Genomic DNA, 12,676 nt, shown 5'->3' on the forward strand with positions numbered 1-12,676 from the left:
GCTCTGGACCCTCGCTATCAGTCGTGGCTTCTTCTGCGCCTGTCCTACATGAAATACTGTCTGTGATAGATCATTATATAGTGATCTCCTGAATCATGCCTTCATGAGTCCGTGCCCCTCCCGTGTGACATCGAGGACTGAGTTTATCCCTCTGCCGGCTTGCATGTGGCTGGTCCTGTGCTCGCTCTGAGCAATAGCATGTGGTAGAAGGGACCTCGCACATGTTTAAAAATCTTGGGTTCACGAGGCCTGACAGCGTCTGCTTTTGCCCCATGGGAGCGCCATGCCGAGACTCCATGCAGGGAAGAAGCCTGAGACGGAAGCGCATCTGGAGAGAGGGTCAGACAACCCAGGTGATCCGCCAGCTGAGTGCATCTTTCGGAAAAATAATACATTGTTATTCGAATCCCCTAAGTTTTAGGGTGGCGGATTGCTGCAAGAAGAGAGGCAAATGAAAGAGAAAGTAGTAATGGGAGCGCAAAACAATAGACGATTTCAACAGGAAGTGCTACTAAAAGCGTAACAGAAATTAGCATTGCTGTAACGAAATCCCAAACCTATGGCGTCGTCTTCAGGGCTAGGCAGCAGGTGAATGCGGGAAGGGGTAGAGAGCAGACAGTGTGAGCGGGCAAAGGGAGGAGGAAGTTGCTCCCGGAGACAGGAGTACGGGGTGGACCACGTGACTTCTGCCGGTGACTGGAAGGTAGAAAGGGCACCTATTGAACTTGTTGACCTCACTAAAGTAATTCCCAGGTAGAACTGGAAAGTAACAATGACTTTCTAACTGCTTGGTAAGGCACCACAGGAGAGAGATAAAAAAAAAAAAAAAATGATCACAAACCCTACCAGCTTAAACAACACAAAGTTATCATTATATTTCTGCCAAAAATCCAGAGACAGTAAAAATTGAAACCAAATCAGTAACATAGTGTTCGGTAAGGGTCAATTGGGCACGGCCTGGGAGGATTCAGACCCAGCGGCCGCCCAGAGAGCACGAAGCCGCGGCCCGGCTCATGGGGCTGCTGTGTCGCCTGTACAGTGACGAGTTATTGGAATGGGGGTCGGCTAAAGATGATTACCTTACACCATTGAGGAAAACGGCTGAAATTTCTTTTATGATTATCAGAAGCATTTACAAGAAATAATTAAGCTTTGCTTATGTTCATGAAATAAGCTGGATTTATGTTGCTTTATGCGGCTTGTGGCTTTGTCTGCTTGGGGGATTGTCAGGCCCGATCTCCGTTTCATTTTATTCGAGCCGCTCTGTAGGTCCGAGGTCTCACACAGCTCACGGCCCAGAGCCAGGACGTGGGCAGGGCCGCGTCCCCACCCACCAGCCCCAGGGGCAGAACTATCCCCCGCTCATTCTGGGTGTTTAGAAAATCAAGCTCTTCGCGGTTGTAGGACTGACCCCCACTTCCTCGATGCTGTGAGCTGAGAGGTGTCCCCCGCTCCGGAAGCCACCCTCACCCCTCGCTTCCCTCCCTCAGTCTTCAAAGACGGCAGAGGTCACGTGAGTCCTTCTCGCTCTTTGACTGTCTCTAGCCACAGCCAGGGAGGTTCTCAGCTTCGGAGGACCCGCGTGGGCGGGTCTGGCCCACCTGGAGAAACCGCGCCCTCATCACGTCTGGTGAGCCTCTTCCGCCGTGCAGGGTGGAATGCTCACTGGTGTCCAGGGTGATCACGTGGACATCTTCGTGCAGCGTTACTTTGCCCCCTGCAGAAATGAATTAAAGAAAGAATTTACAGTTTACAACAGAATTTCGAGGAAATGTAGAGGACTCGGGACAGTGTTTAATGTAAGAAATAGTCTCGAGATACAATGCAAATCAAGGGGACACTGTAAAACCCCTGGTTAAGATGCCTGAAGGATTCCGGGCAGTGACTTGGAGACTCCTCCTGACAGACAAAGTGCAAGGGGCTTGCTTCTAAGGGACTGAAGGGCCTCAAATGCAGTGTCGACTTGGATTAAAAGGAATAGAGACAGTTCAAAAAAAAAAAAAAAAAAACGCCTCTGGGCCTTCAGCCTTCTGCCGGCTGGGAATGCTCCTTAGCTGCAGACAGGAGCCATGTCTTCTGGAAGAGGAAGGACTCGGTGGCAGGGCCAGGAGCCAAGGAGAGCAATAGAAACATCCGGGGCCGAGCTGAGCCGGAACCAAGGAGTGCTGCCTGGCCCTGGGGTCAGGGGAGCTGGTGACCGCTGAGGTGCACTTCAGGCCCCTGTGGTCCTGTAAACCGTCCCTTCTGAAAGCAGCACCTCCCTCCCCTCGCCTTATGAAGTGGGAGTGTTTGTCGCTGTCTCACGGGCTGGGCGGCTGAGAATGAGGGGGGCGCACTGTTTGTCTTCCTGGTTCACGGCTCTCTGAATCCGCAGTGCTGGGCCCAAGGAGCTGCACCTGTGGAATCGCCCGAGGAGTTTGCCCGTTGTTGTTGTTTTTACTCTTTTACATGGGAAAGAGCTCAAAAAAAGTTTCTAATAGTCTTATGCTATTTGTAAACTTCATTATTGTTTGTGTGTCAGGGACGGTATAATCCAAAAACAAAACTAAAAACTAAAGCTGTTTTGTGAAATGACACGTAAACCAGACGCATCGTTTCAGTAGGACGCCGTCACTACAATGCCAAACGGGCATTTAAAAAATTACAGAAAATTAACTGAAATTTACTTCTTCTGACAACAGATGTTGGAAAATTTCCTAATTAAGAGGCAGCCTTCAAGAAATGACGCCGGCCCCAGGAGAGCGCCGTCTGGCACTCGTCGAGGGGTCGCCGAGTCTGAGCCGCGCAGGACCCTCCCTGGACGCCGGGCGGCTCGGGACGTTTTCCTGCGATGCTTCCGTGAAACGCGGCGAGAAGGGTGACGCCCCGCGTCCTGCAGATCCCCGCGCGGTCACAGCGCCCCTCGCTCCACCCCCTTGTCCCCTCCCCCTGTGCCCGCCCCGCTCCCGGCCACGCCCCCGGCCCCTCCCCCGTCCCTCCCGCCTCGGCCGTGTCCCCTCCCCTGCCCCCTCCCCTGTCCCCTCCCTGTGCCCGCCGCGCCTTGACTGGCAGGCGGCCTCCGCGACAACGGCCAGGGCCGCGGCGGGGGCCGGAGCGGCAGCCACGGCCGCGGGCGGCGTGGACCGGCGCTCGCCTCGGCCGCCCGCGCCCCGCTCGGGCGGCGTCACCCCCACCGCGCCGCCGCGCGGGCCGGAGAGCGGCGCCGGCCGGGAGGCCGCGCAGAGCCCGCGCCGGGCAGCGGCTCCCCGCGCCCTGAGCCCTCGAGCGCTGCGCGCAGGGCTTCGGGGGGCCGGGAGAGCGCGCGCGCGCCTCGCCCCTTCGCCCGGGCCGTGCCGTAAGGGCGGGTGGGCGCTCTCGCACCCTGAGACTGGACAGGCCTCGGGCCGCCCGCCTCCCTCTTGACCGCTCGGCAGGACCCCGGCCCGTGCGTGGCCAGCCATCTTCTCGGCCACCTGGGCACGTAGGCAGGTGCGGCCCTGCCACGTCCCGGCCCGGCCGTGACCCCGACCCACCCTCCCCTGCGCTCCGCGCCGTGGCCGCGCCCGACCTGCCCAAAACCACGCGGAGACACCGGCGACTCCACCAGGCAACGCTTCGGCGGGACACCGAGCCCTCTGCCTTCGGGGCTCCGCCCGGCAGAGCCCAGGAAGGGAAGGGCCCGGAACGGAGAGAGAAAACGGCCCAGGGCCGCTGCTGGGGAGCAGGGGAGGGCGAGCGATGGCGCGGGGCGCCCGCCGTTCGTGCAGCCCTTGGGCTCCGGCGGCTTCCCGGGATCCCCGAAACAGCAAGCGAGCAGGGAGGGCCCTGGGCGTCCAGGCGCACCCTGGCTGGAGGGTAGCAAAAGGAGGGGGAGGCAAAAGCCTACAGCACCCGGTATTCCCAGGCGGTCTCCCATCCCAGTACTGACCGGGCCCGACTCTGCTTAGCTTCCGAGATAGGGCGCGTTCAGGGTGGTGTGGCCGTAGACGGGAGAGGGTGTCACCCCACGCCCTAAGAGCTCAAACCTGGCCTCCCGGACGCCGGAGACGCCCACTAGTGCACCGCACCTCCTGAGAGAAGAGCTGGAGGGTTCCGCTGGAGATGCGGCTGGAGCGAGCGTCAGCCGCGCTGAGACACCGGGAGCCTTTGCCGGTTCCTAGCAGTGCCGGAGGCCTGCGAGGGCGTTCTCACACCCCGGGACTGCCCAGGCCCGGGGCCACCAGCCTCCCCAGTCCTGTCCGCCGGGCAGGACCCCGGCCCAGGCGTGGCCCGCCAATCTCTTGGCCACCTGGCACCTAGGCAGGTGCGGCCCTGACACGTCCCCTGCGCTCCCCGCCGGGGCCGAGCCGGATCTGCCCCAAACCATGCGGAGACGCCGGCGACTCCACCAGGCAACGCTTTGGCCCGCGACCTCGCCCTCCACGCAGAGCTCTTGGCCCTTGGGGCACGGCCCCGCGGACCCCAGGAAGGGAAGGGCCCGGAGCGGAGAGAGAAAACTGCCCAGGGCCGGCTGCAGGAGAGCAGCTGGGGGCGGGAGGTAGGCGCGGAGCACGGACGTGCGTGCGGCCCTTGGGCTCGGGCAGGTGCCCGGGACCCCCGAGACAGCGAGCGAACGAGCGATGCTCGGGGGCGTCCAGGGGCACCCTGGCTGGACGGCGGCAAAAGGAACGGGTGGCAAAAGCCTACAGCACCCGGTATTCCCAGGCGGTCTCCCATCCAAGTACTGACCAGGCCTGACCCTGCTTAGCTTCCGAGATCAGACGAGATCGGCCGCGTTCAGGGTGGTATGGCCGTAGACGCGAGAACCTGTCGCCTGCCGCCCTAAGAGGCCGAGCCTGGGCTCCCGGGCGCCGGAGTCGCCTGCGCCTGTAGGGCATCTCCTGCAGGGTATGCGGGGTTGGGCCCGCGAAGCGGCGGCCAGCCGTACTAAGGCGCTGGGGGCTTTGGCCGGTTCGCGGTGATGCCGGAGGTCTGGATGGGCGCTCTCGCATCCCGCGACTGCCCAGGTCCCGGGCCGTCCGTCTCCTCAGTCTTGGCTGCTCAACAGGACCCTGGCCTGGGCTTGGCCAGCCATCCTCTCGGCCACCTGGCATCTAGGCACCTGCGGCCCTGCTAAGTGCGGTCTCAGGCCCTGCCCCAGACGCACACCTCCCCTGCCCTCCCCGCCCAGCCGTGCCCGACCTGCCCAAACATACACGGAGCCCCCGGCCACACCCCGAGGCATCGCTTCGGACAGACGCAGCCCTCGCCCTCCGCCGGGACCAGGGACCCGCCCGGTCCGCTGCCGCTTGCCTTCACATCGACTCTCTGCATCGAGAGACAGACAGAGAGAGGGAGAGCTGACAGACAGAGGGACAGAGAAACCCAGAGACAGAGCGAGTGACCGGGAGGGAAGGAGGAAGGAGGACACAGGTCGCCAGGGCGCGAGGCCCAGCGAGAGCCACGAAGGAGGGGATGGGGACGGGGTCGCCGGGAAGGGGACGGCCGCGAGAGCTGGCTGCGGTCAGACACAGAGAGACAGTGAGGAGGAAAGGGACAGGGACGGAGAGAGAGAGACGAGAGAGGAGACCCCGCGGGCGAGGGAGCGCAAGCCCGCGCCTGCCCGCGCAGAGAGCGGGACGGGACACGCAGGGGAGCGCCCCGACGCCGGGAGCCCGACCCCCGGAGCCCGACCCCGACTCTGACCCCGAGAGGAACCTCTGCCGCCCGGGAGGCCAAGCTCGAGCTCCTGGGGCGGCAGACGACACCTTCTCTTGTCTACGGCCATACCACCCTGAACGCGCCCGATCTCGTCTGATCTCGGAAGCTAAGCAGGGTCGGGCCTGGTCAGTACTTGGATGGGAGACCGCCTGGGAATACCGGGTGCTGTAGGCTTTTGCCGCCCCCCTTCTTTTGCCGCCCTCCGGCACTCCCCTGGACCCCGCTCGGTCGCTGTCTCGGGGGTCTCGCGCAAGCGCCCGAGCTCCAGGGCTGCACGATCGTCTTTGCGCCCCGCGCCACCGCGCGCCCCCACCTGCTCTCCTGCAGCCAGCCCTGGGCTGTTTTCTCTCTCCGCTCTGGGCCTTTCCCTTCTGGGGTCCGCGGGGCCGATCCCCAAGCGCAGAGGGCGAGGTCGCGGGCCAAAGCGTTGCCTGGTGATGTGGCCCCTGTCGCTGCGCGGTTTGGGGCAGGTCGCGCGCGGCTCGGCGGGGAGGGCAGGAGAGGAGTGCGCCTGGGTCAGGGCCGGAGCCCTGACTTAGCTGAGCTAAAGGTGCCTAGATGCGCAGGTGCCTAGATGCGCAGGTGGCCGAGAGCATGGCGGGCCGCACTCGGGCCGGGGTCCTGCCGAGTGGCCAAGACTGGGGAGGCAGGTAGCCCGGGGCTTGGCAGTCGCGGGATACGAGAGCGCCCACCTAGACCTCCGGCATCGCCGCGAACCGGCCAAAGCCCCCGGCGCCTTAGTACGGCTGGCCGCCGCTTCGCGGGCCCAACCCCGCATACCCTGCAGGAGATGCCCTACAGGCGCAGGCGACTCCGGCGCCCGGGAGCCCAGGCTCGGCCTCTTAGGGCGGCAGGCGACAGGTTCTCGCGTCTACGGCCATACCACCCTGAACGCGCCCGATCCCGTCTGATCTCGGAAGCTAAGCAGGGTCGGGCCTGGTCAGTACTTGGATGGGAGACCGCCTGGGAATACCGGGTGCTGTAGGCTTTTGCCACCCGTTCCTTTTGCCGCCGTCCAGCCAGGGTGCCCCTGGACGCCCCCGAGCATCGCTCGTTCGCTCGCTGTCTCGGGGGTCCCGGGCACCTGCCCGAGCCCAAGGGCCGCACGCACGTCCGTGCTCCGCGCCTACCTCCCGCCCCCAGCTGCTCTCCTGCAGCCGGCCCTGGGCAGTTTTCTCTCTCCGCTCCGGGCCCTTCCCTTCCTGGGGTCCGCGGGGCCGTGCCCCAAGGGCCAAGAGCTCTGCGTGGAGGGCGAGGTCGCGGGCCAAAGCGTTGCCTGGTGGAGTCGCCGGCGTCTCCGCATGGTTTGGGGCAGATCCGGCTCGGCCCCGGCGGGGAGCGCAGGGGACGTGTCAGGGCCGCACCTGCCTAGGTGCCAGGTGGCCAAGAGATTGGCGGGCCACGCCTGGGCCGGGGTCAGTACTTGGATGGGAGACCGCCTGGGAATACCGGGTGCTGTAGGCTTTTGCCACCCGTTCCTTTTGCCGCCGTCCAGCCAGGGTGCCCCTGGACGCCCCCGAGCATCGCTCGTTCGCTCGCTGTCTCGGGGGTCCCGGGCACCTGCCCGAGCCCAAGGGCCGCACGCACGTCCGTGCTCCGCGCCTACCTCCCGCCCCCAGCTGCTCTCCTGCAGCCGGCCCTGGGCAGTTTTCTCTCTCCGCTCCGGGCCCTTCCCTTCCGGCGCTCCGCGGGGCCGAGCCCCTAGGACCGCGGTCCCTGACACACGCTGGGAGTGCACTCGCATCCCCGGACGCAGGACCGGCCACCAGCACCCGCCCCGCCGCGCCCGAGGCCTCAAGTCTCGGCCAGCGCGCTTCTCCCCGCCCTTCTCCCCGGACAGCCAGGTGCGCCGGGAGAGGGGCGAGGCCGCCCCGCACGGCAGGGACTGGAAGGGGGACCGACCAGCCGCATCAGAGCCTGAGACACACGAGGACGTGGGCGCACGGGCGATGAGAGCGACAGGCCGCAGCTCGTGCCCCCCACCCCGCCCCCGCGAGCACACTGTAGGGAGCCCCGTGCGTCTTTCCTTCTGCGGCGGGACCCGCGGCACGGCTCTGAGCACAATGAGACTCCCTGGGCCCCCGGCCTGTCCCGGGGTACGGGGCACCGGGCACGAACAGCTTCCTCGTCTGAGCCCAGCCAGGGCACGACCCCCCTCAGCTGTGGAAGCGGCCTCTTCAGGGCGGCTGCAGGAGAGGGTGGCAAAAGCCTACAGCACCCGGTATTCCCAGGCGGTCTCCCATCCAAGTACTGACCAGGCCCGACCCTGCTTAGCTTCCGAGATCAGACGAGATCGGGCGCGTTCAGGGTGGTATGGCCGTAGACAGGAGAGGACGTCGCCTGCCGTCCTAAGAGGCCGAGCCTGGCCTCTGGGCGCCAGAGAAGCCCGGGCTTGCAGTGCAGCTACTGAGGGCGCGTAGGGGGAAGTTGAGGAGAAGGGTCCGAGCGCGAGGCGACGGCCAGCCAGCGCCAGCCGAGCTATGACACCGCGGGCCTTGGCAGGTTCCCGGCAGTGCCTGAGGTCTGGCTCCTGCACCTTGGGACTGCCCAGACCCCGGGCAGCGTGCTTCCCCAATCTTGGCTGCTCCACGGCCCGGCCGTGGGCCGCCAATCTCTCGGCCACCTGGGCACCTAGGTAGGTGTGGCCCTGCCAAGTCCCATCCCAGCCAAGACCCAGACCCACCCCTCCCCTGCGCTCCCCTCCGCGGCCGAGCCCGACCTGCCCAAAACCACGCGGAGCACCTGGCAACTCCACCAGGCAACGCTTCAGCCGGAGAGATCTCACCCTGCTCCCAGCGCCCTCCACTCCGGGAGGGGGGGAGGGGGCTCGGCCCAGCGGAGCCCAGGAAGGGAAGCGCCGGGAGTGGAGAGAGAAAATAGCCCAGGGCTGGCTGCAGGAGAGCAGGTGGAGGCGCGCGGTGGCGTGGGGCGCACGTACGTTTGTGCAGCCCTTGGGTTCAGGCGCCTGCCCAGGACGTCCCAGACGGCAAGAGAGCAGTGCACGGGGGCATCCAGGGGCAGCCTGGCTTGAGGGCAGCAAAAGGAGGGAGTGGCAAAAACCTGCAGCACCCGGAACTCCCGGGAGGTCTCCCATCCAAGTACATCCAAGTACTAACCAGGAAAGACCCTGCTGAGCCTCCCAGATCAGGCAAGCTCAGAAGCATTCAGAGCAGTATTGGGTCTACATGAGAAAAAGGTGTCTCCTGCCATCTCAAGAGCTCGAGCCTGGCCTCCCGGGAGCCGGAGACTCCCGCAGCTGCAGCACACCTCCTGGGGGGGTTGCAGGGGTTCCACCGGCGAAATGGCAGCCAGCTACCACCAGCCCCACTAAGGCACCGAAGGCCTAACCGGCTCCCGGCAGTGCCAGAGGTCTGAGTGGGCGCTCTCGCATCCAGGGACAGCCCACGGCCCAGGCCTCCCACCTGCCCAGTCTTGACCGCTCGGCATGACCCTGGCCGGGGCTTGGCCTGCCATCCTCTTGGCCACCTGGGCACCTAAGGAGGTGTGGCCCTGCCAAGTTCTGGCCCCGGCCCTGACCCAGACCCACCCTCCCCTGCGCTCCCCGCCGTGGCCAAGCCCGACCTGCCCAAAACCACAGGGAGCCACTGGCATCACAACCAGGCAACGCTTCCCCAGAGACCTCCCCCTCCACCCAGCGCCCTCTGCCCTTGAGGCTCGGCCCCGCGGAGCCCAGGAAGGCAGGGCCTGGAGCATTCAGAAGAAACAGCCCACGGGCGGCTGCAGGAGAGCAGGTGAGGGCTGCCGAGGGGGCGGGGCGCACGCCGCGCGCCGTGCTGGCAGCCCTTGAGCTCCGGGGGCTGCCCGGGTCCCCCGAGACAGGGAGCGAGCAGGGCCTGGGGGCGTCCAGGGTCACCCTGGCTGGAGGGGGGCAAAAGGAGGAGACGGCAAAAGCCTACAGCACCCGGTGTTCCCAGGCGGTCTCCCATCCAAGTACTGACCAGGCCCGACCCTGCTTAGCTTCCGAGATCAGACGAGATCGGGCGCGTTCAGGGTGGTATGGCCGTAGACGGGAGAGGATGTCGTCTGCCGTCCCAAGAGGTCGAGCCTGGCCTCCCGGGAGCCCGAGATGCCCGCGCCTGCAGCGCAGATACTGGGAGTGGGTGGGGGGAGGTTGCGGCCAGCCAGCGCCAGCCGAGCTATGGCACCACGGGGCCTTGGCCGGTTCCCGGCAGTGCCCGAGGTCTGGGTGGCGGCTCCTACACCCCAGGACTGCCAGACCCCGAGCAGCCCGCTTCCCCAGTCTTGGCTGCTCGGCAGGACCCCGGCCCGGGCGTGGGCTGCCAATCTCTCGGCCACCTGGGCATCTAGGTAGGAGCGGCCCTGCAAAGTCCCATCCCCAACCCTGACCTAGACCGCCCTGCCCCTGCACTCCCCGCCATGGCGGAGCCCGACCTGCCCAGCACCACACGGAGCAACCAGCGACACCACCAGGCAAAGCTTTGGCCGCGACCTCGCCCTCCGCCCAGCGCCCTTCGCCCTTGGGGCTCGGCCCGGCGGAGCCCAGGAAGGCAGGGCCCGGAGCTTTCAGAGGAAACAGCCTACGGCCGGCTGCAGGAGAGCAGGTGAGGGCGGGCGAGGGTGCGGGGCGTGTGACAGTGCTGGCTGGGCTCAAGCAACTGCTCAGGTACCCAGAGACAGGGAGTGAGCAGGGCCTGGGGGCGTCCAGGGTCACCCTGGCTGGAGAGCGGCAAAAGGAGGTGGCGGCAAAAGCCTACAGCACCCGGTATTCCCAGGCGGTCTCCCATCCAAGTACTGACCAGGCCCGACCCTGCTTAGCTTCCGAGATCAGACGAGAGCGGGCGCGTTCAGGGTGGTATGGCCGTAGACGGGAGAGGACGTCGCCTGCCGCCCCAAGAGCCTGAGCCTGGCCTCCCGGGCGCCAGAGACGCCCGCGCCCGCACCCCACCCCCGGCGGGGATTGCGCAAGCCTCGCTAAGGCACGCGGGCCTTGGCCGGTTCGCGGCGATGCCGGAGGTCTGGGTGGGCGCTCTCGCATCCCGGGCCTCCTCAATCCTGGGCGCTCGGCATGACCCCGGCCTGGCGAGGCCCGCCATCCTCTCGGCCACCTGGCATCTAGGCACCTGCGGCCCGGCTAAGTGCGGTCTCAGGCCCTGACCCAGGCGCTCTCCTCCCCTGCCCTCCCCACCGAGCCGTGCCGGACCTGCCCAAACATACACGGAGCCCCCGGCCACACCACCAGGCAACGCGTCGGAGGGACGCAGCCCTCGCCCTCCGCCGGGACCAGGGACCCGCCCGGTCCGCTGCCCCTTGCCTTCACATCGACTCTCTGCATCGAGAGACAGAGAGAGAGAGAGAGAGAGAGAGAGAGAGAGAGAGAGAGAGAGAGCGCGCGAGCTGACAGACAGAGGGACAGAGAAACCCAGAGACAGAGCGAGTGACCAGGAGGGAAGGAGAAAGGAGGACACAGGTCGCCAGGGCGCGAGGCCCAGCGAGAGCCACGAAGGAGGGGACAGGGACGGGGTCGCCGGGAAGGGGACGGCCGCGAGAGCTGGCTGCGGTCAGACACAGAGAGACGGTGAGGAGGAAGGGGACAGGGACGGAGAGAGAGACGAGAGAGGAGACCCCGCGGGCGAGGGAGCGCGAGCGCGCGCCTGCCCGCGCAGAGAGCGGGACGGCACCCGCAGGGGAGCGCCCCGACGCCCGGAGCCGGACCCCGACTGTGACCCCGAGAGGAATCTCCGGCGCCCGGGAGGCGAAGCTCGAGCTCTTGGGGCGGCAGACGACACCTTCTCTCGTCTACGGCCATACCACCCTGAACGCGCCCGATCCCGTCTGATCTCGGAAGTTAAGCAGGGTCGGGCCTGGTCAGTACTTGGATGGGAGACCGCCTGGGAATACCGGGTGCTGTAGGCTTTTGCCGCCCCCTCCTGCGGCCGCCCTGAAGAGGCCGCTTCCACAGTAGAGGGTGGTCGTGGGACAAGGAGGCGGTTAGTGCCCGGTGCACCGTACCCGTACCCCGGGACAGGCCGGGGGCCCAGGGAGTCTCATTGTGCTCAGAGCCGTGCCGCGGGTCCCGCCGCAGAAGGAAAGACGCACGGGGCTCCCTACAGTGTGCTCGCGGGGGCGGGGTGGGGGGCACGAACTGCGGCCTGTCGCTCTCGTCGCCCGTGCGCCCACGTCCTCGTGTGTCTCAGGCTCTGACGCGGCTGGTCGGTCCCACTTCCAGTCCCTGCCGTGCGGGGCGGCCTCGCCCCTCTCCCGGCGCACCTGGCTGTCCCGGGAGAAGGGCGGGGAGAAGCGCGCTGGCCGAGGCGAGGCCTCAGGCGCGGCGGGGCGCGTGTTGGTGGCCGGTCCTGCGTTCCGGGGATGCGAGTGCACTCCCAGCGTGTGTCAGAGACCGCGGTCCTAGGGGCTCGGCCCCGCGGCGCCCCGGTAGGGAAGGGCCCGGAGCGGAGAGAAAAAACAGCCCAGGGCGACTGCAGTAGAGCAGGGGAGGGGGTGAGAGGGTGCGGGGCGCCCAGCCGTACGGATAAAGCTTGGGCTCGGGCGGCTGCCCGAGACAGCGAGCGAACAGGGCCTGGGGGCGTCCAGGGGCACCCTGGCTGGAAGGCGGCAAAAGGAACGGGTGGCAAAAGCCTACAGCACCCGGTATTCCCAGGCGGTCTCCCATCCAAGTACTGACCAGGCCCGACCCTGTTTAGCTTCCGAGATCAGACGAGATCGGGCGCGTTCAGGGTGGTATGGCCGTAGACGTGGGAAATGGTCACCTGCCGCCCTAAGAGCTTGAGCCTGGCTTCCTCGGCGCCAGAGACTTCTGCGGCTGCAGCGCAACTCCTGGGGGGCTTGCAGGGGTTCCGCCGGCGAAACAGCAGCCAGCCGGCGCCAGCCGTGCTAAGGCACCGCGGACCTTGCCCGGTTCCTAGCAGTGCGGAGGTCTGGGTGGGCGCTCCTGCATCCCCCGACTGCCCAAGACCCGGGCCGCCCGCCTTCCCAGTGTTGGCCACTGAACAGGACC

General features: G+C 66.2%; 8 non-coding genes and 1 pseudogene across 8 annotated transcripts; 3 read left to right on the top strand and 6 right to left on the bottom strand.

Annotated features, from left to right (window-relative positions):
* Positions 1 to 3,858: 3,858 nt before the first annotated feature.
* On the bottom strand, positions 3,859 to 3,967 carry LOC118607418 (annotated as a pseudogene).
* Positions 3,968 to 4,658: 691 nt separating this feature from the next.
* LOC118607129 lies at positions 4,659 to 4,777 on the bottom strand. The gene has a single exon (XR_004952702.1). It is a non-coding gene; the product is annotated as a 5S ribosomal RNA (ribosomal RNA).
* Positions 4,778 to 5,734: 957 nt separating this feature from the next.
* Positions 5,735 to 5,853, top strand: LOC118607367. The gene has a single exon (XR_004952755.1). It is a non-coding gene; the product is annotated as a 5S ribosomal RNA (ribosomal RNA).
* Positions 5,854 to 6,548: 695 nt separating this feature from the next.
* On the top strand, positions 6,549 to 6,667 carry LOC118607245. The gene has a single exon (XR_004952744.1). It is a non-coding gene; the product is annotated as a 5S ribosomal RNA (ribosomal RNA).
* Positions 6,668 to 7,885: 1,218 nt separating this feature from the next.
* Positions 7,886 to 8,004, bottom strand: LOC118607489. Its single transcript, XR_004952757.1, has one exon. It is a non-coding gene; the product is annotated as a 5S ribosomal RNA (ribosomal RNA).
* Positions 8,005 to 9,589: 1,585 nt separating this feature from the next.
* LOC118607612 lies at positions 9,590 to 9,708 on the bottom strand. The gene has a single exon (XR_004952758.1). It is a non-coding gene; the product is annotated as a 5S ribosomal RNA (ribosomal RNA).
* A 700-nt stretch (positions 9,709 to 10,408) lies between these two features.
* On the bottom strand, positions 10,409 to 10,527 carry LOC118607092. The gene has a single exon (XR_004952699.1). It is a non-coding gene; the product is annotated as a 5S ribosomal RNA (ribosomal RNA).
* Positions 10,528 to 11,455: 928 nt separating this feature from the next.
* Positions 11,456 to 11,574, top strand: LOC118606941. Its single transcript, XR_004952697.1, has one exon. It is a non-coding gene; the product is annotated as a 5S ribosomal RNA (ribosomal RNA).
* Positions 11,575 to 12,294: 720 nt separating this feature from the next.
* LOC118607002 lies at positions 12,295 to 12,413 on the bottom strand. The gene has a single exon (XR_004952698.1). It is a non-coding gene; the product is annotated as a 5S ribosomal RNA (ribosomal RNA).
* Positions 12,414 to 12,676: the final 263 nt, after the last annotated feature.

Source organism: Rousettus aegyptiacus, unplaced genomic scaffold (assembly GCF_014176215.1).
Source record: "Rousettus aegyptiacus isolate mRouAeg1 unplaced genomic scaffold, mRouAeg1.p scaffold_m13_p_8, whole genome shotgun sequence".
Classification (NCBI taxonomy): domain Eukaryota; kingdom Metazoa; phylum Chordata; class Mammalia; order Chiroptera; family Pteropodidae; genus Rousettus; species Rousettus aegyptiacus.